The sequence below is a fragment of the Myxocyprinus asiaticus genome, chromosome 29 (assembly GCF_019703515.2).
Source record: "Myxocyprinus asiaticus isolate MX2 ecotype Aquarium Trade chromosome 29, UBuf_Myxa_2, whole genome shotgun sequence".
Taxonomy (NCBI): Eukaryota; Metazoa; Chordata; class Actinopteri; order Cypriniformes; family Catostomidae; genus Myxocyprinus; species Myxocyprinus asiaticus.
The window spans coordinates 35,456,815-35,478,677 of NC_059372.1; the positions used below are offsets into that span (position 1 = coordinate 35,456,815).

The window sequence follows — 21,863 nt, forward strand, 5'->3', positions numbered from 1 at the left end:
CCACAACACCCTTGTATTGTGATGCAACTTTTCCAGTTGTAAACACCACATACATTATCTTCATTATTCAGATAGTGTAAAAATGTAGTTTCAATAACTTAAGATTTAAATTAAAAAAAATATCAATTTATCGATTATTGATCGGTACATTATTTTATTTAAATCTTTTTGAGACATCAATATATTAACATTAGCCGATATTTAAATTAGAAGCCTAATTTGTCGTCCGCCAGATGTGACTGGTGTGCGGTCCCCTTTAATTTACCCTGCCACTTATACTTTACCAAAGTTTTGTTGAGTAAAATGTCTGAAGAGACAAAGACTATAGACCCTTTTCACAGACCTGTAATGACACGTTTCCACCTTCTTTAACAACGTGAATGTAGCAAACTTTTTTAGATTTCCATTTTTAAAAATATTTAGTGTAAATTTATAACATTGTACTTTGTATTATATTACCCTGGAATAATTAAAAAAAAATCAGTTACCATAGCTGTGATGAGGCTTCTAATACAGCTACTGAGGGAGTGACAGTCAATTTTGCCTGTTTCTTTCTTCTTTGTGCTGTTATCCAGCGCTGTATATTTTTATCTTCTTTTGCAAAGCTATGAAAGTGTAATCGTAGATTTTTTCTTCAGCTGTTGTAGCAAATGGGTAAGCAAAAATGTAATGAGCTGTGGTCCCTCATTCACCGCCATTCAAGTTTAGCCAACTATGACGACTTCCACTTGTGTAACAAACAGCCCTATTTATATCTGATTTTATTAATTTTTTTATCTGAAAAAATGCTGATATATGTCAATAATAATCGGGAAAATGTTCTGATTATCAATTCGTAAATAAGGCATCGATCCCAAGCCTAGTGTTCATCATATGGCACAGGTGATATCAAACCCCTAAATTTCAGTCATGAGAGATGATGAACTGTTAAGAATTATCCGTGTCTCTTTGTCTCTGAGTTTGCATTATGCTTGCCATATAATCTGAACCTGGTTCAATTACAGAATTAGGATCATCTGGGGTGAATATGCACACACACACAGGGTGTCTAGGGTAAGGCTTTTATTGAGAGACAATGCTGTTTCATGCCCTGTAATCATTTCTTAAGCATGAATAATTTAATAGGATGGAATCCCCTTCTCATCTGCTAATCTGTGCTTGAAAATAAAACCCCACTCACTGCTACCCACCATGAGCTAAATACACACACCACGCACACAGCAGGATCTTATCTGAAACCAGGGGGGTTAAACAGGAAAGGATAAACACACGGAGGAGAGTCAGACAGCGAGGAATCAGGCTGAGTTGAAGAAGTGCAGTGTAAGGTGGAGAACGTGAGGATGTTTCAGCTTTGAGAAATGTTTCAAAGCTCTGATTCAAAAGCCAAACCCATGCAGAGAACATCACTTTCACAGAATTATCACATTAGCACAGTGACTCTTTAATATTGGAATACTCTTTGTCCTGATATTTCAGCTTCTGTATCAAAGCAAATCATGTTACTTGGTTCGCATTCTGCTACAAAGCGTGTATGTATGCGAGACTGTGGTTGTTGTTGACTAGATGCGCAGAGGAGGAAATGATGTCATACATTTGACAATATACTGCCAATTTTTTAGCAAAACCTTCTGGGGTGAAATCACTAAACAGACACTTTTTGCATGCTGTATTTCAGTGAAAAAAAAAAAAGAGTCAAATTAATTTGGCTGATGATTTAATGTGTTAACCCTTAAACGCATACCTTGGGTCTTTAGAGACCCCGGACCACATTCCACCCCCTGTAGCTCATCCATTTTTTGGAGTTGTGGCCAGACCTCTTTAGTATTCTTCAATCTATCTCTTATAAATAGTGACACACAAAAAATGCCAAAATTGCAATAATGGTTTAAGTACCAAAAGGGTATAGAGTCTCTAGAGACCCGAGGTATGTAAGAATGTCTGTATTTTTTTTTTTTTTGTGTGTTTTTTTTTTTTTTTTACTTCCATAAATTATATATATTTTTTATAATTATTTCATATGTATTTAAGTTTACAATCACAGGATATCTATTTCTATGTGTATTACAAGAGAAATGAGTACAATAGTCATACAAATAAATACTATATCATGTTGATTTTATGTGCAACAATGAACTTTCAACAGTGATGAATTATCAGTGTTTTATATGCGTATAATATACATGTTATTTCTTACTCAAGGTGGCACTGATTAACTTGATTTACATTTGACATTGCTATTTGATGAAGAAACAACATCAATAGCAAGTACAACATATGAAAATTATGACGTGTAGTACTGAAATAATGTAAGTTGTGCATCTATTTAGACTCAACAAGTGCCTAAGAAAATACACATAAGATACACATAAGCTACATATAAGCAGGGTTGGGAGGGGTACTTTTGAAATGTATTCCACTACAGATTACAGAATACATGCTGTAAAATGTAATTTGTAGCGTATTTCATTAGATTACTCGAGGTCAGTAACATATTCTAAATACTTTGGATTACTTCTTCAGCACTGGTAGATATTTTCACTTGTTTTGACTATAAAAACTCTGTCAGTACAGGTTTAGGTTTTTCTCTGAAAAACCTAAATATCTTATGCAGTGTTGTTTCTAAAACAAGATTAATCAAATTGATCTTGTTTTAAGAATTTTTTGATATTTTTTTTACAGGAAAACAATACAAAAATTATTATCAAGAATATGATTTTTGCACTAATATCAAAGGTCTTACTAGAAAAAAATAAATTATGATCCAACATGAATTTTCTTGATAAAAAAATTTGATCGTACGTGGTAACGTGGATGTAAAATGGCTAGAAATAGCATTTTAGCTTAGCGTAACAATTTACACAATTTACACAAGGTTTATTTCTATTTCTTCTGCTCCAAACTTACTTCAGACTTACTTCTCTGTCTGCTCGTATGAATGTAACACATCATAAGAAAGTGTTTCACCGCTGTTCAAATGCACTTTGGATCGCATCATTTATATGAATAAATGTTTTCCATCTGAAAGGACTAAATATTAAATGAAACAAATGACAATAAAATGCAAAGTAATCTCTTCAGTAATCAAAGTAGTTTATGAATGTAACTGTATTCTAATTACCAATGATTTAAATTGTAACTGTAGTGGAATACAGTTACTTATATTTTGTATTTTAAATATGTATTCTCGTTACATGTATTCTAGTTACTCCCCAACCCTGCATATTAGTTACACATACATTACACATGTTATTTTTTGTTTGTTTGTTTTTTTACGGCGAGTGGTCCGTTTTTTGTTTTTTTTCTTCTTCAGACTGTGATGAAAACTGTCTGACCATTAAGATGAGAGCTTTTTGTCATTTTTCCAGAGTCGCTGCAGCTGCTCAACCCAGCGTGTTGGTGGCACTTATGAACTGGCAAACAGCAGCATTGGACGTGCAGCTGATACACACCCCTGAAAATTATATATTTTTTAAAAATAAATAGTTACAGCTCATGAACCCTTTGGTACTGCAAACATAAGCATGGTCTGTTTTTGAAAGTCTGCTTATGGTGTTTTGTCTTAATGTACATTATTCAGTACATCACTGTGCCTGTTATATACTATATACTTATATATATAATGTACATTATTCCACGTGTATTTATACCACTGTACCTTGTGTTATATTATCTAGGCATTATTCCAGACATTAGCCTATAAAAAGAGAATGTGTTTCACTTGTATACAAAAACCACAGATTATACACTCCTCAAAATGCATCAACACCATGGAAAGAACATAATGAAACAGTTATGCCGAATTAGATAAATAAATACTTTAACAGCATTCGATATATTAATCTCTAGCATTGAAAGCTGAGCAGGGCAGGAGACTGTTATAAATGTTTGTAGAACAGTAACAGCACCGCCTACTGTACAGGGGGTAAAATAGTTTTTTGTTATATTCTCTACGGACTCAATGTGAATAGACCTTCCATCAGAAGTTCGTCTCTCAAAATCGTCATGGATTTGGAGTGAACAATCCTAAATGTTGCACTTTTACCACTTGCAGAAAACAGGCAGTATATGGAATTTTATTTTAAAGTAATGGTTGTGTACATTTTCTAGTGATGATGGCAGCAGTAACTCGTTAAATGTGCCTGAGCTGCAGTGGTGAGTCTGTACAGTTACTGAAAGTATGCCAGATCATTTTTAAGTACAGTCTGCTGTGTTTTAGCTTCAAAAGCAGCGCAGGCACAGAATGAGAGCCGCTTACACAGTCTGCTGCATTCTCCACAACCTAGCACTCAGAACTGACCCGTAAGATCGTGAATTGGGTAATACAAATTGCATTTGGCACAGATATTATAAGCGTGTTTTCTCCGGTACTGAATTTGCTTAATTCCTTTAGTGAATTGTGTGCTAAGACAACACATATAACAATGCTGTAAGTAGACGCAATTAATTCCTATCGAATCCCCCAATGCTAAGTGGCTGGAGTCGTGGTTTAGTTGTTTGCACACTTGCACACTTTGAGCCGTAGTGTCCCCACTTCAGTAAAAATAAAATACATTCTTGTTCAGTCACTCAGAGAGTCTGTAAATTAAACATTCTCTTTTTTTTTTTTTTATATACAACAGCACACAGATGTCAATCTATGCTTACTCAAACTGCCTAAACTAACTCATAAAACAGACTGATCTAACATTTTGCATCGACACACAGATGGCAGTATTTCTTTAATTACTCTTCAACACAGAACTACATGACAGATTGTACTTTCAAAAGTTAAACTACTCACATTTACAGTGAAGGAGATTCAATTATCTCCATTAATTTGATTTGATGCGATTAAATAAGTTATTAATCATCTCTATGTATGTTGATGACAAGCATATTTCCATTCATTTATTAGAATGTAAAACTCACACTTGTAATGTGTTTCCTTGTGTAATTGCCAGCAGAGTGCTTAAAATCGGGTAATCTTGCAGTATTCTCATGCCAAGATGGTGTTATGCCTCCCAGAAAGCATTTAAAAAGAAGAATGAAAAAAAAAAAAATAGCAAGAAAAAAGTATTGGAGAGTGGAGCAAATAGACACAGGTCTCTTAGGAAATGCAACACAAACACTTAAACCCTCAGAGACACAAATACAGCCACACAAACACAATCCCTCATGAAAAACAAAGCAAAACATGAATCCACATACTGAAAAAGCAGCATACAATATGTTTGCAATCAAATACAATTTACCTGTCAATAAAATCAACCGATGCAGAATGCTTAAAATAATGTTAATCTCCACAACACCAATAGCGTATTGACGAAAATATTTCTCTGTGAGGAAACACTTACTCTCCGGTGGGCTGCATGTCATTCCAGCGCAACGACTGGAAAGACCCTTCAGCACCATGTGGAAAATGGTCAGCAGGGAAGGAATAATTATGACAAGTCACACTGACATTTGGCAGGTTGGACCTGGGTCATCAAGGTCCCTATAATATAATTATACCCAGAATGACTGAAAAACATTATATTTGAATGAATTCTGGGCAATAATGAAGCACATGATAGAGTGTAATAGTTAGCTTGCGTTTAGTCATTTACATTTTTTCATTTTCGCTCTATGAGGTCTTTGTCTCTCTTATTATATGGTATGGATGAAATTAGCTTAAGGAACTTCCAGGTTCAAACTGTTCACTGACCTTTAAATGTTAATTTGGAGATCTCTGTCTCTTTTTATTCGTCTATCATATAATATAGCAAGAAATGAATCTGAGATGGTCCTCAGGACACTTGAATCTAAGAAGATCCTCAAGTGGTTCAAGTGTTATTCCAGAGCAGACACGTGACATGTCTTTTGTAGACCTTATTTAGGATGACGAATTTCACTATAGATAAAAGAATACTGGAGCTATAGCAAAGTCCATCATACATTCACATGTACTCTCGTTCCCTTGAATATGTATCTCTCACTCCCCTCTCGGTTTTCTTTTCTACACACTTTACAGTGTCTGCATTCCTAGAGATTTCACACTGGGGCTGCTTTTGTCGAAATACAATATACGGATACACCCGACTCATAACCAACAGAGAGCGAGACCAAGAGCCACTTCTCTATCGACAGTCCTCACGAGGACTATAAAGACAGGAGCTATACTGTACAAAAGAACAGGATATACTGAACAATCACTGTTAGAATAGAAATTGTGAAGCTTTTTAATGCCAGAGCAACATTATCAAAACAGACAGTAAAAACTGATAAAAGCTGTTGAAGGAGGTGAAATGAAAAGATATGTTTAAAAGAAACAACAAACAATCTGGTGCAATCTGATTTTTTTTTTTTTTTTAACCATATCTGAATCTGAACTGTGCCTAGATATGGATTTAAATGTAAATCTGAATTTGACTTATTTGAATTTGAAATTGAATTTGGATCTGGATTTGAATTTGAATATAAACGAATTTGACATTTAAATTTGAATTTGAAAGTGAATTTTGACTTGGATTTAAATGTAAATCTAAATTTGACTTATTTGAAATTGAATTTGGATTTGGATTTGAATTTAAATGTAAATGTAAAGCTTGAATTGAAGAGTTAAGATGCAAAAAAATAGTACAAACCAACAAAAAGCGTACAAGTATGGATAAAGAGAAAGACCACCACTCCCAACAAAAACAAACTTACTAGCCTCAAGTGAGCAGAATCTGGGTTAATGTCCAGTCCCTCAACAGAGCAAAACCCCCCAACTTAACTTCCAGGAAAACACCTCTCCTCCACTCATCCCATACTATTTTAAATCTCTCTCCTTTTCTCATCTCTCACCGCCTTGCACTGTATCTACCTCTTGTTATCATTATCATCACTCTGTCTCTATCTGCTTTCAAACACATCTCTCTCATACTATCTCATTCCCTCCATTCCGTGAGTACCTCATGATGTCGATGTCAGATGCCTCTGTCTTGCTCAGCACAGCTGCTCATCCCACATGGAGGTAGAAATATCCAGATATGTTGTGTAAGAGCTACGGGACCATCTTAATGCAATTCTTGATAACAAGATACCGTGGTAACACTCCTCTTTTCCACACACTGCACTCACTCATCAGTCTCTGTAGGTCACTGCGCTGTAGCTATATCCCTCCCTCTCTGTTTCTCTCTCACAGTTGCAGCCGCTCATGTGCACTCCACTTTCCTTACTTTGCTTCTCCCCCTACCAGTCTCTCTCTCTCTCTCTTTCGCTCTCTCTCTCGCTATAATTCCATTCCCACTCGTCTTTGGCATCTAGCCTCTTAGGATTGATGTATTCTAACCTTGAGCTTTACTGGTTTCAATTTATTGTCCCTCTCCCCCCGTCCCATCTCCTAGTAAGGGTTAACGGAGCATCACGCCGTAACAGAACTGAGGACAAGGGTCCCATCTGTGCCCTGTTTATGCTTCGCCAACCACACTGCTCTGCATACGGGCACATTCATTTACATTACATTATATTAACAAGCACCTCAAATGAAAGCCCACTGCTATTTATATTTACACGAGTTTTAAATGAAAGCCAGCTACATTTAAATTTAGATGAATCACTGCAATAGCTGCCGTTTCATTTGCAGCAAAACTGCGCTTATATTTACATACTGTAGCAATGATTTCTGCACACAAACGGCATGCAAATGGATGTGATTTGTATTTGTTTGCATTTATTTGCTGTGTTCCTTATGAAGAAGGGAAAACAAGGATTTATGTTGCATTCAAGCACAGACTTTTAGCAGATCAGAATAATCTTTTCTTCTTTTGACATTTAAATGAGCTGCTTGTCCAGACCTGTTTTTCTTTTCTTTTCTTTTCTTTCTTTCTTTCTTTCTTTCTTTCTTTCTTTCTTTCTTTCTTTCAATTAAGCAAGAATTTACTGTGTATTTGGATAGCTGACACATAAGTATGACATTTTTATGGATTTTTTTATTTTTTTATTTTTACCTGAATGTTTTTTTTTACCTGTTTGTTGCTGGTCATCAATTCTTGTATTTGTTTGTTTATTTATTTTGCTATTTTTATTTATAATTTTGCCTTCAGTAGTTCATTTTGAGTGGTCTATTGTTGTGAAAAAGCACAATATTCCATGTGCTCTCTATTTATATGAGCTCATAAAAATGGCAAGCATTCTAATTATACAAGAATGAGCAAAATGTAGTTTCCAAAATTTCCAACAGAAAAATACCTTTTAAGTACCCTTTAAAGGTACATAATAGGTCCTTAGGGTACATTTATGTACCCAAAATGAGTTAAAATAATGGCCCTCCTTAGAGAGTAGTATGTCACACCGCAGGACATGTCAACTTCCTACATGTATTTCATGTCAACTACCCATTTACCATTAACCAAATACTGCCTTTCATGAACAGGCAATAAGTATGTGTTGTAAAGTGGTTTGAGTAAAAGACCACCAAACAAGATAAAACTCAGATAACAGCAGGTTCTGTGTGTGGAGACCCTGATGGACTGTGGCCGTCTGGGGCAGAAATGTATTGATTTAACACAAGTACTTGAACACAAACACACACATACTCAAATACATCTCCACACAGACATACAAATGACGACAGGCCAGACGCACTGCATACATCTGTCTATGACTGCAAAGCCAACTGGAATTTTCAACTTAACTCGTCTGAATTCACGTCTAATCCCACAATTATTCTGCCATGAATTTTCAGAAAGAACGCTACAGTTGCTGCTGTGAGAAGTTTAACAGACCGTGTCTTTGTTATTGTCAGAGAGGCCGAAAAAAAAAAAAAAAAAAAAATTAACTGTCAAATTGTCTGGCCTATCTTTTAATTAACTTTGTCCATTTGCTCTCCTTATCATGCTACATTAAGAACTGCCACCCAGACAGTCTGAGCATGTGTGTGTGTGTGTGTGTGTGTGTGTGTGTGTGTGTGTGTGTGTGTGTTTAAACACAAAACATATTTATGAATCACACACTACTTCTTAATAAACAGAACAAGCAGACAAAATCACTGAATCCACATTCACACACTGCAAATAGACACATCTGTAAAACCTTTTAAGAGAGAATATTTTAAAAATGGTTTTCATCTGCCAGGAGATATGATTATGTTTTGTTTAAAGATATATATGTATATTTCTTTTTTTTCTTTTTATTATTAAATTAAAGAGATAGTTCACCCAAAAATTCTCTCAACATTTACTCACCCTCATGTCATCCCAGATGTGTATGACTTTCTTTCTTCTACTGAACACAAATGAAGATTTTTAAAAGAATATCTCAGCTCTGTAGGTCCATACAATGCATGTGAATGGTGACCAGAACTTTGAAGCTCCAAAAAGCACATAAATGCAGCATAAAAGTAATCCATACAACTCCAGTGGTTAGCCCCAAGTGTTTTCCAAGTTATGTATTGTAAAATCCATGTCTTCAGAAGTAATATGATAGGTGTGGGTGAGGAAAAACATCATTATTTAAGTCCTTTTTTATTATAAACCTCCACTTTCACATTCTTTTGTGAAATTTCATGTATATTTGCCACCTACTGGGCAGGGAGGAGAATTAATAGTATCTTAAGTAATAGTTCTCACCCACACCTATTATGTTTCTTCTGAAGACATAGATTTAACCACTGGAGTCATATAGTTTACTTTTATGTGCTTTTTTTTGAGCTTCAAAGGTTTGGTCACCATTCACTTGCATTGTAAGGGACTGCAAAGCTAAAATATTTTTTCTAAAAATCTTCTTTTGTGTTCAGCAGAAGAAAGAAAGTCATACACATCTGTGAGGACATGGAGGTGAGTAAATAATGAGATAATTTTCATATTCTCTCATCATTCAATCTATATTAAGTATTGAGTGTTCTGAGGATAGTTGATTTTTAGGAGGTATGACTCATAAGTAATAATGTAATGTCGTAATTTTAAAACCAACACATAGATATTCACCCAGCCCCAGATATTTAATAAAATACACTGTAATGACACTATAAAGCAGAGAATAATAATGAATGATTAAACTCAATCAACAGCCTTCAATCTATCACAAATCTGTATTTATAGGGTGACACTAATTAACAGCAGTGACCTAACAAAATGGCTGATTCACCTATCAGTAGAAGAGCACAGGCTAACTCTCTTATGTTCAGTTCTGCCAAAGCGCGAGCTAAATAGTGCAGAGAGCATGAGAGCTATTTCAGTCCAGTTTATCGCCGTGACGAACATGTGGACTGCTTGTATTAAATAAGAGCATTAATACAGAGTCCTTGATGATAACAGCAATTAATCCTTCTTCATTAGTGTCTGCTAGCTTCTAATTACACCTGCTAATTATTATTCATCTCTCTCTCTCTTTCTCTGCCCTCTTTGCACTGCATTACAGCACTGGTGTATATATCTCAGCCACCTATGCCCCTTTAAAAATATGACAAAAATCTCTTTATAAACTCATTTTAGAATTGTACCGGATTTAATTTGTACCCTGCCATGTTGATGCTGACATGTGATGTACTTGCTGAATGAAGTGTCTTCAAGGGAAAGGTTTGTCATATAAAATTAATTGCATTCACAATTGCTCTTAATCATGTGAATTATGAGGCTGGCAGCATTGAATAACGTGTAATGCTGTTTAATGGAGAGATGCACTGTGGGTTAAATGGTTTGTGTTTGTGCTGGAGTTTGTGTAGGGCAATTACCATCCTCTGAAAATAACTATAGATACACTTTGAATTGAGAACATGTTTGTTCTGTAAATTAGGAGTGATGCTCATCATTATTGCATAAAGCCCCAAGTGTTTTCCAAGTTATGTATTGTTTAATTATATTACGATGAACAGAACAGAGGATTTCAAGATTAGTTAGATGTTAAAGTGTGTGATTGTTTTCTAGCTTGATTGATAGGCTTAATGATTGCCTCCACTACGAAATGTAATGACATATCTTTACTCAACAAGATCTGAAGTATCATTCATGTCCATAGCACAAATGGTGCAAATTTTACTTAATATTTAGGGTTAGAGATTTGCTCAAATCACTAACCCCAAGTATGAGCAAGACTAATAGTAATGCTTAACTAACCCAAACCCCTCTTGGGTAAGAGAGAGAGTTCCGTTGGCAACTGCCAGCAAGAGAGATGAGCTCCTGATATAATATCATTTTTTTTTGGCAGAGATTATATGTTTTTATGACTCAAACATTGTTTAAATAATTGGATACTACATTAAGAACACTAGAGGCATCAAATTATTAGGGTAAGATCTCTAAAACATCTAAGACCATCCTAAAAATATCAAATATAATCAACACATCAAGCCAACTGCTAGCCAAGCTAAGATTCCATGGCAGTTAAAACTGTTGTTGACATCATGGGCCTGCCTAAGGCTGAGGCATTTTTCAAAAATGAAGGGGAGCTGGAGATAATTTATCCAGCAGAAGTTAAATCTAGTAAAGAAAAGAAGAAGATAAAAGAGATGGTCTTAAGTGAGAACCCAGAGGTTTCTTCTCTCTGACTATGGTGGAGCAGTAGACAATAGAGTCCGCTGTAACCTGCTCTTCTTTACTGAAAACCCATCAGCCTGGCACACCACCCTCTGCTCTGCCATGACCTGGCCAGAGTCCAGCCTTAATGAATTTCGAGGAATTTCAGACACTTTAAGATGGGGGTTCAGAACCTAATGTCAGATCCTCAGGTTAAGAGTAGTGCAGAATTAGTGCCTAGTGCTACATCGTCCACCAGCACCGGCCCCTGCTCGAGCACCCCTCTAACACGAAGACACACTGACACTCCTGTCTCTCCCAAGATTAAGGCCCTAAGAGACAGCATCGCTGAGCTGGAGGAGGATTACTTCCTGTTAAAAGAGGAAACTACCAGCAGCCTCTGCCATCTCCAAAGCCAGGCCAGCCACCCCAGAATGAAACTATTTCAGCAGCTCTGCTCTGCTGTCAGGCAGCTGGAGGAGACCAACCAAGAACTGCGTCAGGAGTTGAGGAGTGTGAAAGAGGAGGTGTTAAGAAGATAACAGCACAGCCAGGAGCTAGAAAGACAGCTGGAGGAGATGAGAATCCAGCTACACAAAAACACAGCAAACTTCCCAAACATAGCACAACATCAGCACTGTTTCAGCACACAAACTTACAGCACCTCCACCCATACAACCCCTCAGGCTTCACTGAACCCCAAGAGGAAAGACAGCAGCAGCAGCAGGCAGAGCCATCTACCTACCACAACACCACCCAACAGAGAACTGAGGAGAAAGGACAACATTGTCATCCTCTGTGACTCCAGCGGCAACCACCTCGACCAGAGACGGCTGTTCCCAGGGAGGACTGTGAGGAAATTCTGGTGTTCCATCACTGGCTCTGCTCTGAAGCTGCTGAGAGAGGGTGTATTGGGCACACCCTCTCACATCATACTGCACACCGGGACAAACGACCTCAGCACCAGAAGGGTGGATGTCGCAAAAGCTCTGACCGATGTGGTGAAAACAGCTTCCAGGGTCTATCCCAGTGCTAAGGTCATCATCTCTACCCTTCTCCCTCGCAGAGACATTCCACAAAAAAACATGAACTCAATTAATACAGAGATAGCTAGTGTTTGTGCACCAATGTCAAATGCGTACATTACAAACATGAACATCTATATGACTGCCTGCACATTCATCAAGATGGCTTGAGACTATTTGCAAAATCCACCAAGGACGTGGCTCTCAGGAGCCCTCAGAGAACACGTCCTGTCAGCGAGGAAAGGGTCACACAGCATCCCGGGTCAGACAGCTACACCGCTGTTATGGCTGGTAGAGGTAGTTCAGAAACCAGTGACCTCAGCCAGATAAAAAAACATGCTGAAAATTATATGTGACACTCTATTAGCTTAATTACCTACAATGTGAGTTTAGTCAAGCATATTCTTTATTCCTTTATTATTATTATTTTTTTGTAATGCATTTTAATTTATTCACTATATTTCAAAACAATATCGGGTCGCAAAATCATAGATTACTCTTTCTGGTAAATAGAAAATTTCTCAATGTCTTCATTTAAATTAACATGCTACAACATTGTTCTCTTCATTTTTTGGAGAGAAAAGCACTAACCCTGATTTTTTAAATATTGTATATAGTTCGGATATAATTATATTACTTGAGACATGGAGTAGCTTAGAGTCTCAAACCAACACTCCTTCAAACTACAGTGTTATTTATACCTTCAGTCAAAAACCCTCATGTTAAAAAAGGAAGATATTCAGGAGGAATTATAGTTTGGTTTAAAAAGCATCTTTTCCACTACATTCAGCCTGTAAAAAAAGGGAAAACACATATCTGGATGAAACTTAATAAGGAACTCATTTGTTCAGATGAGGACACTTACCTATGTGCAGTGTATGTACCCCCATACGAGTCCCCCTATTATAATGAGGACATCTTACCTACACAACAGTCAGAGATCATTCAGTTTCAGTCTCTAGGTTCTGTACTGTTATGGGGGATCTGAATGCAAGGACTGGAAAGGAACCAGACTACATTAGTTCAGCTGGAGATAAATATATTAACAGTACACATATACAGCGGAACCTTTACTGAAGCACGTCAGAGCTATGACAACACAGGAAACATACATCGGAAATAAATCCTGCAGCTCTGCAAAATCCTGGGTTTACATACAGTTAATGGCAGGACAAGGGGAGACTCTCTGGGTCGATTTATTTACTGCTGACCTCGAGGCAGCAGCACAGTGGACTATGCTATTACAGATATAGACCACAATAAGATCAACTACTTCATGGTGATGCCACAGCTTCCTTTCTCAGATCACAGTCACATAGTCATTAGTCTAAACAAGTCAGCATATCTGATATCTCAAATCAGAATATTTAATTGTATTCCCTCCCCACCAAATTTACATGGAAAAATTACAGTCCTACACAATATGAAGCTGAGCTCCACAGCATTCATGTTCAGAAAATGATAGACACATTTTTCTACACCAAATTTGGACTAGACAAGAAGCAACAGAACAGTTAACTAAAAATGTTATACAGTGGCCAGCAAAGCCCTGAGAAAAAGAAAAATGTACAGAAGTAAAAAAAAAAGAAATTGTTAAAGCCGATTGGTTTGACAAAGATTGTCAAACATCAAGAAAGGAATTACGATCATTATTAAATGCAAAACAAAGAGACCCTGCAAACCAGCACACACGAACCACATATCATCAAACCCTTAAAATGTACAAGTCACTACTAAGAAGGAAAAGAGCTGAATATATGACAGCAAAGCTCATCAAGATTGAGGAGGCTGTCAATGAAAATTCTTTTTAGGATTTATGGAACAGTAGATAAATAAAAAAAGTCAAATCCATTCCCATCTGAAACCCAAAACTCTGGACAGAACATTTCGGAAACCTCTATTCACAAAATGAACCAAACCTCAGCCAAAAACATTTGACATCCCAACTAAATAATCTGGAACACACAATAAAAGATCAATTAAACCATTCGGACAGCCCCATATCATTAAATGAACTAAATGAAAAGATGAAATCCCTCAAAAATAAAAAAAATCTTGTGGCTTGGATGGAACATATAATGAGATGCTGAAACATAGCAGCCCCAAACGGAAAGATGCTATTCTTAAATTATTTAATCTCTTATTAAAATCAGGACACTTTCTTGAGAATTGGAAGGAAAATCAAATCACCCCAATTTTCAAACAAGGGGACAAGTACAGCCCAAATAACTACAGGGGCATTACAGTAAGCAGCAAACTCGGGAAACTATTCTGTTGCATTATAAATAACAGATTAGTGAATTTCATTCAAGAACACAAGACACTAAATAAATGTAAAATTGGATTCATGCCTAAACAGTGAACAACTAATCATATCTACACACTCCACTCACTTATACAGATATGTTCAGCAAACAAAACAAGGCAAAATATTTGGCTGCTTCATTAACTTTAAAAAGGCCTTTGATTCTGTATGGAATAACGGACTCTTCCTTAAACTCATCCAGAGAGTGACCCTATGCACTATTTAGTGGGAAAAAATATCAACTAAATTCATCCATCCAGCTCAGACTGGCAAAAAGACAGACAGAAAGAACAACCCAGGAAGAATATATTCATGATTGGCAGCACAAAGTCACACAAGTACATAAATTAAGCTACTTCCACAGAATTAAGACTGATTAAAAATTGGCACCATATCTGATCAATATTAAAGACTATCGACAAAGAAAGATCCTGTCAAAGTATCATCTGAGTGAGCACAGTCTGTCCGAACTGGAGGACAGACTGTGTTCACACTGCACTGAAGGAGTCGTGGAGGACGAGCTGCACTTCCTCACTCACTGCAGTAAATATGAGACTATTAGAAACACTTTCTTTACACAAATACCTCATATTCTACCTGAATTCCAGGACATAAATGATTCAGACAAACTTTCAAAACTACAAACTACAGACAAAACTACAACCAATGTATTTGTGTGTGTGTGTGTGTGTGTGTGTCTATTCACTGATAGAATACACAACTTTCGTCCATTGTATTCCTGAAACAAATACAGCATACTAAGAATGTTCTGTAAAATCTAAATGAATTGAGTGTGATTTTTGTAAAACAGTTGTTTTGCTCTGTTATACATTATTCAGTGTTGCTAATCATCCCCAGATCTAACTGGGCACCATGTAAAAAGATAAGTGTGACTTAAATAAGGTGTGACCTTTTTCTCTTTAAAAAAAAAAAAAAAAAAAAAAATCACTCATTTTGCTGCTTCTTTGCTCATTAGTCATTCAGCTGACACTTTATCCAAAACGACTTACAAGAGCAACCTGGGGTTAAATGCCTTGCTCAAGGGCATGATCATGACAGCCCATGGGTCAACCCTTGCTGCATTTAAACCGGCAATATTTTGGTTACCAGCTCAGATCTTTAAAGACCTCATGAATAAAGGATTGTGGCTTTTAGCACCCCAATTTGCATACTTCTGCACTATTCTACACCATTTTGTAGTGTAAGTAGTGCAAGTGGTGTGTTCACACTGAAAGATAGTACTACGAGTACCAGAAGTAACAGAGTGTCTCATGTTGGACACTTCATGGACTCAGCAGTCATAGTTTGTCCTACGTAGTGGTAGGGGTGGGGTTACTTGGCCGAGTTGCTGGCCTGTCAAAACAATTGTTATTATTGGCGAATGCGGCAACTAAAGAAACTTCTGTGAAGACAGCACCTTGCAAATGTGAGTTGAATGCTTTACCATTACCCCACGTTGTGTAAATATGTACATTATTTGAGATATAAGTGTTGGACTGAGGTTGGAAAACTCTCTAAAGCTAGCAACAACACATCACATTCTCTACATTTGAAATATCACTTCCTTCAGGTGAAAAATGGCAAATGCTTCCATGTAGTAAAAAAAACTTTACTGATCCATTTGAGACGATGCTACTCTTCAAAACATTATACACTAGATTGTCGAGTGCATAGTTCATAGTGCATAGTGCAACATTTGCGACACAGCTCATGTCTATTAACTTTTCAGAGTGTCATTCCCCTTTAAGAAGTGTGCACACTGTGTGATGTCATCGAAAAGCACAATACTCTAAAGGCCGAAACATACTTCATGCAAGTATGCAAACGCCAATGCATGGCCAAAGCATGGTCCCGTTGTACATACATTACATGCGCTCTTGCGTTGCTCTGGTGGTTACAAACCTCAGACCACAAGGGGGCAATACATTGTTTTGAAGTGTGACCATGAAACTGGTTCTGTGTCCGAAACCAGGAAAATGCTGCCTCCGGAGGCTGTATATGGAGGCAGGATGAAAATAAGGTGCTTGTTTTAAACTGTTCGGAGACCAGTTTCCTTAAGAGTTCCATTCATTCAAAACAGCTGTCAGTTAAGCCATTAACTGATTAGGCAGCAAGTCAGCTGCCTACATTTTCGGATGCAGCTGGATGTAGTAGATGGGTCAATAGTTGAGGAGTGGGGAGGGACACGGAAAAAAACAAGTGCGTTTGAATGGACTGGGGACAAGTGTCGTATATATTTTTCTGAAAGATTCAACTCAAATTGCTGCCCGATTCCACCATGACAGTTGTTGATTAAAAGAAGAAAATCCGCTCTAGTGCCCCTTGCGGCAATGTGCAGCGCGTACTTGCGTTGTGTTATGAATTGAGCACTGACACATTTCACATCACAACAATGCATGAAATCGAGCTTGCGTAGCAAGGTGCGTCTGCGTTCACGTACTTGCGTAGAGTGTGTTTGGGCCTTAAGGATCTGCATGCGCATGAGAGTCGGAAGCCACAGAGACCACGGTGTTCGTGTCATCTCTTGGCAAAACCATTGTTTAAGTGAGGAAATGTGAGAAACATTACCTGTTGTAAATGTAATAACTGTTATTGATAATGTCCCGTCCATAAACACCGTTTATTTTGTGATCAGATATCTGAAGTGTGGGAGATTGTCTGTTAGCACATATGACAAGCTAACTGGATCAGCTAGAGAACAGAGCCTGATATGATCCAGGTGTAGCGTTTGTGTGCATGATGTAAGATAAATTATTGTCATTACTGTATGTTTTGATTATTTAATGGATGAATCTGTTAACATTTAAATAATGTGGTGTGCTGACAAAAGGTCATTTTTGTCTGTTTACTGTGCCACTACCGTGTTTTTGGGATTTCATTTTATGACTAGTCCATCACTGTAGCTAGTGTGTTACTTAGTGGGTTCATAAGGACTTGTATTTTTCTTGTTTTTGTTAAATCAGTACTGTGCAGAAGATCTCAGCTGTGTGACATAGAGGGACCCAGTACACTTTGCCTTTTTGTCAGATTTTTAAATATATTTTTGCTTCAAATAAAAAATTTTTAATGTTGTGATTCACCTCGAAACGGGTTGGTTTGGTCTATGGCTTAGAACCCTTTTATGTAGGATTTTTATGAAATCCCTAAAGAAAAAAGTAATGGGAAAAATACTTCTGAAACCAAGACAGCTGACAGAGTGGGCGGGCACTGTTGCGCTCTATACCAATTTTTGTCCAATAAAATGCTCTTTAGAGTGAAAACATCCCCTCTCCAAACACCTGCCTCCGACTAACTTATGTTTCATGACTATGATGTAAACTAAAGGCTATTAGCTATTTAACAAAAATGGGATGAGCCCTTCGATACAGTATGTCCCACCTCACTCCTACACTTCTGAATACAACAACCTGATACTAATCCTAAATAAATATATGAATACATTGTAATAATACTGACGTTATCAGCAAGGATAAGCAACTAAAAGTGCATCTCCATTCCAATGAAAAGAAAATTCCATTCAAAAAGAGGAGAGAGAAAAATAGACAGGCTTTCTATAGAACTGTCACTTTGTACACATCGTATTGTCTTGACTTGGTGTTCAGCCTTTAGGACAGTCTTTTTGGACAGGCCTGTGTTGTTTATTGACTGATATAATCACATTGTTTGCATCCAGCCTGAGGGGTGTTGTTAGATGAAGCAAATGGGTCCCTGACATTGCCATGTCAATGCAGAGTGACAGAGCTCATTAAAGGGCTCGGCCATTTATGCTCGGGTCATTTTGAGTGCAGGAAGATATCCTGCAGGGGCACTTCTCCTTTTGGGATGATCTATGAACTGTCCTGGGCAGTGTTTCCCAAAAGCATCGTAAGCCTAAGTAGATCATAGAAATCATTGGCACCAATGGCCTCAACGATCAACTTAAGCTTACGATGCTTTTGAAAGACGCAGCCCTGGTGTTTGGTGGTGGTGGTAAATATCTGCAAAATCTTTCACATGAATCGGCGTTCCTAATTTGCAAATGATTTGGTCTAATTCACATCACCTATAGGTACTTTATCAGTTAGCTTTGATAAGGTACTGTCGAATACAAGCAGGTCCATAATACCTGGAGAGAGCTATCCATTAGTATTCCCATTCATCTCAATAGAAGTTGCTTGGCTGGCGCATGCAGCCCCGAAGTACACAACTTGCATACTACCATCTTTGTTCAAGAGCACTCAGTTCTGGAGACAATCACCTGAGCAGTAAATGTTATGTCACCGATGACTGAAGCCAAAATAAATTTAAATACCTAACCCTAACTCCTGACCCCTAACTCTAACCTCAAGCCTGACCCCTATCCCTAATATGGCCAGCTTGTGTCTAGAGAATAAAAAAACTTAAAAAGTGAAAAAGTGATCCTACTGTGAAAAGGGCCATTATTTGGGACAATTTACCCAGCATTTGCAAAGTTTACAGAAAGCAGCCCTTTCCTGTCTAGACCGGCATCAATGAGCGAATGAACAAAATAGCAACATGCACAGACAATGTGCAGAGGTCCTTCACTGGATATACAGAGAATCTGCTCACTAGTAGCCATTAGTATTGGATTTTTGAGTTGTGCTTGCAAGACTCTAAGTTCTGAAGTTCCTTCTGTATGTATTTACCCCCGTTTTCCCTAAAGAAACTCCTTACCTTCAAACAGGGCAGTAAGGCAACACAGCTTTCCCCCTCTTGCCTCAGAAAAGTTGAGGTGTTAACCCAACCTAATCAATTTCACCCAGTTTGCCAAGTTTCTTCCTTGTAGGATAAGCTTTTTCAGTTGTGTGTGGTAATAAAAAGCTCTTTGTAACCCATGCGGGCCAACACTCAAACCAACTCCCATGAACTCCTGAGTTAACATTTGTCTTTGGATTTCCACTGGGGCCATGGTACTTTCACATTCTCTTTTCACACTGCCTTCTCACCCGTTGCAAGAACCCGCCTCATCTCAGCTCGCAAAATATTAATAGAGACAGGTAGAAAAAAACTCCACAAGTCGCTTTCCTTTTTTACTTATGCAGTGAAGGAGGATAGGACGCCCACAGAATCTAGACGCACTAATTTGATCCCCGTATTCTGTGTGCATGTAAAATGAAAAAGACAATACAAGGCAGGGAACGAGGGAGAGTAGGAAATGAAGACAGGTCTACAGTTTTTTGTGTGTTGTAGAGAGAAGCACTGTCCTCTACTTCAACTTAAGTCTGACTGGAGAGGAACAAGAATGTGTATTTTGTGGTGGAATAGATATGACAATAAAGTATGTTCAGTCTGTCCTCTTTTTGCACTGCCCTTTTATCACAAATGCCTAAATTTGCCACTGCTTGTCTCAACACAAAAGCAAAGCTGCAGTCTTCTGTGTAAATCACACCACTGGGACACCACACTCTCCAATTCTGCTACCACTCCCTCCTGAGCTCTCCATTCAGAATGCTTTCAGATTCAAATCGCTCCATGACAAGCACCCCCCCCCCCCCCATGCTGGTGTACATTGTACTGTGTCCTTGTCTCAGATTTGGAGCACATTTACCAACCTCTCTCCACATGCTATCGATTCAGCCAGCGTGATACATGCATGTACTGTATACTTTATAACACCTGATTTCACATACTGCTAGCATGGCTTGATGAAAAATAGGAAGAATAAATGTAAATTAAAATAATAATGGTGGCAATATAAATGTTTAAAAAAATATATTTTCTTTAGAAAATGTTGCCTTTGCAAAAGTCGCTGTCACAGTGATAATAAGTCTTAATTGTGGGTGGTTGCCAGGGGGTTGCTAGGGATTTCTGGGTGGGTACTAGGTGACTTAAGGTTACTTAGGTCAAAAGACTTACTCCCTAAGTCTCCAAGATATTCTTATTTCTAGATATGGATTTCTAAAGTAAGGTTTTTCACCTGTTTTATCGTCTTCCACTTGTTATATTAAGCTGCATAATTTGAGATTTTCGTCATGTCCTTAGCACAAGTTACACAACCAAGTTATATATACACTCACTGAGCACTTAATAGGAACACTACGGTCCTACTATATGGTCTTCTGTTGTTCTCAAACCAGCCCGTTAATAACAATTAATTGAATAATATTTTGTAGTTAATCGCAGATTTTTTTAAATGCTTAAATTTGACACCATATATACTTATTTTCCTGTCAAAATGCATTTATTTCCATCTTAGGTAAGAAAGCAAAACATAATGTATCAATATAATGCTTTATTAACCTTTTCCAAACAAAGCCTTCCACAGTATAAAGAGAGAAATGCATAGAAACATAGCACCAATTCAAGTAACATTAACTGTTTAAAAAAGTCTAAGTGGGAGTTTGACTAATTGAAAGAGCTAATCCCCATATAGTTTGCATTTTAATTGCAATGGGCATTAAATCTCTTAAACTCTCATCCTCCACAATATTAATCTGCCGGTAGACTGTGGCTATCCGCTTTGTTACAGCAATCATGAAGCCCCGATCATGATTCACATCAGGGCGTCAGCACCGCTTTAAACTCCACATGAAAAGTGCTTGCATACAAAAACTTTTCATTCTGCGTTTTGGTGATAGTTAAGACTTGACGTGCTTCTGTGGTAGTTAAAATGCACCTTTCATAGGCTGAAATTTTTTTTTATTTCCATCACAAGTCCTCAGTAGTCGCGTTCACACATACAGCCTTTTCCAGAAAATTACCTACAAATTTTGCTCTGGCAATTTTCCTTAATGTCAAGTTGTATCATTATCCATACATTTCCTTATTGATGGTATGTGTGAACAGCACATTTGGTACATTTACCAGTCCATTTTCCTGTAATTTACCTGGTTGCATGTGTGAACGGGGCTACTGACACTGAATAACTGCTCTGTGTCTTTATGGTGTGTGCATCAGTGTAATGACTCTGGGCAGACACATTAAAAAGGGTCTGCCCTTCCAACCAGTGTTTATGCTGGTTTATGCTAAATTAATGGTAAATGCGTTAATCGCAATTAAGAAAGATTAACGTGTTAAACTTTTGAAATGAATTGCATGCGTTAACGCGTTAATTTTGATAGCTCTAAAATACAGATATAT

General features: G+C 37.4%; 1 protein-coding gene across 7 annotated transcripts in view; it reads right to left on the bottom strand.

Moving 5' to 3' along the window:
- LOC127419946 (extracellular sulfatase Sulf-2-like) overlaps positions 1 to 21,863 on the bottom strand; it is a 292,694-nt gene that overhangs the window by 74,547 nt on the left and 196,284 nt on the right. Inside the window, exons 1-2 of one of the 7 annotated variants that reach the window (XM_051661797.1) lie at positions 5,334 to 5,377; positions 4,909 to 4,997 (exon numbers count right to left, since the gene is read on the bottom strand). The exons of 1 other annotated variant lie outside the window; for it this stretch is intronic. The gene's annotated coding sequence lies outside the window, so the exon portion shown is untranslated. Of the gene's footprint in view, positions 1 to 4,908; positions 4,998 to 5,333; positions 5,450 to 6,666; positions 6,859 to 6,911; positions 7,173 to 21,863 lie in introns of those variants that run through there. 5 more of the 7 variants (XM_051661795.1, XM_051661799.1, XM_051661798.1 and 2 more) reach the window with 5 other exon arrangements.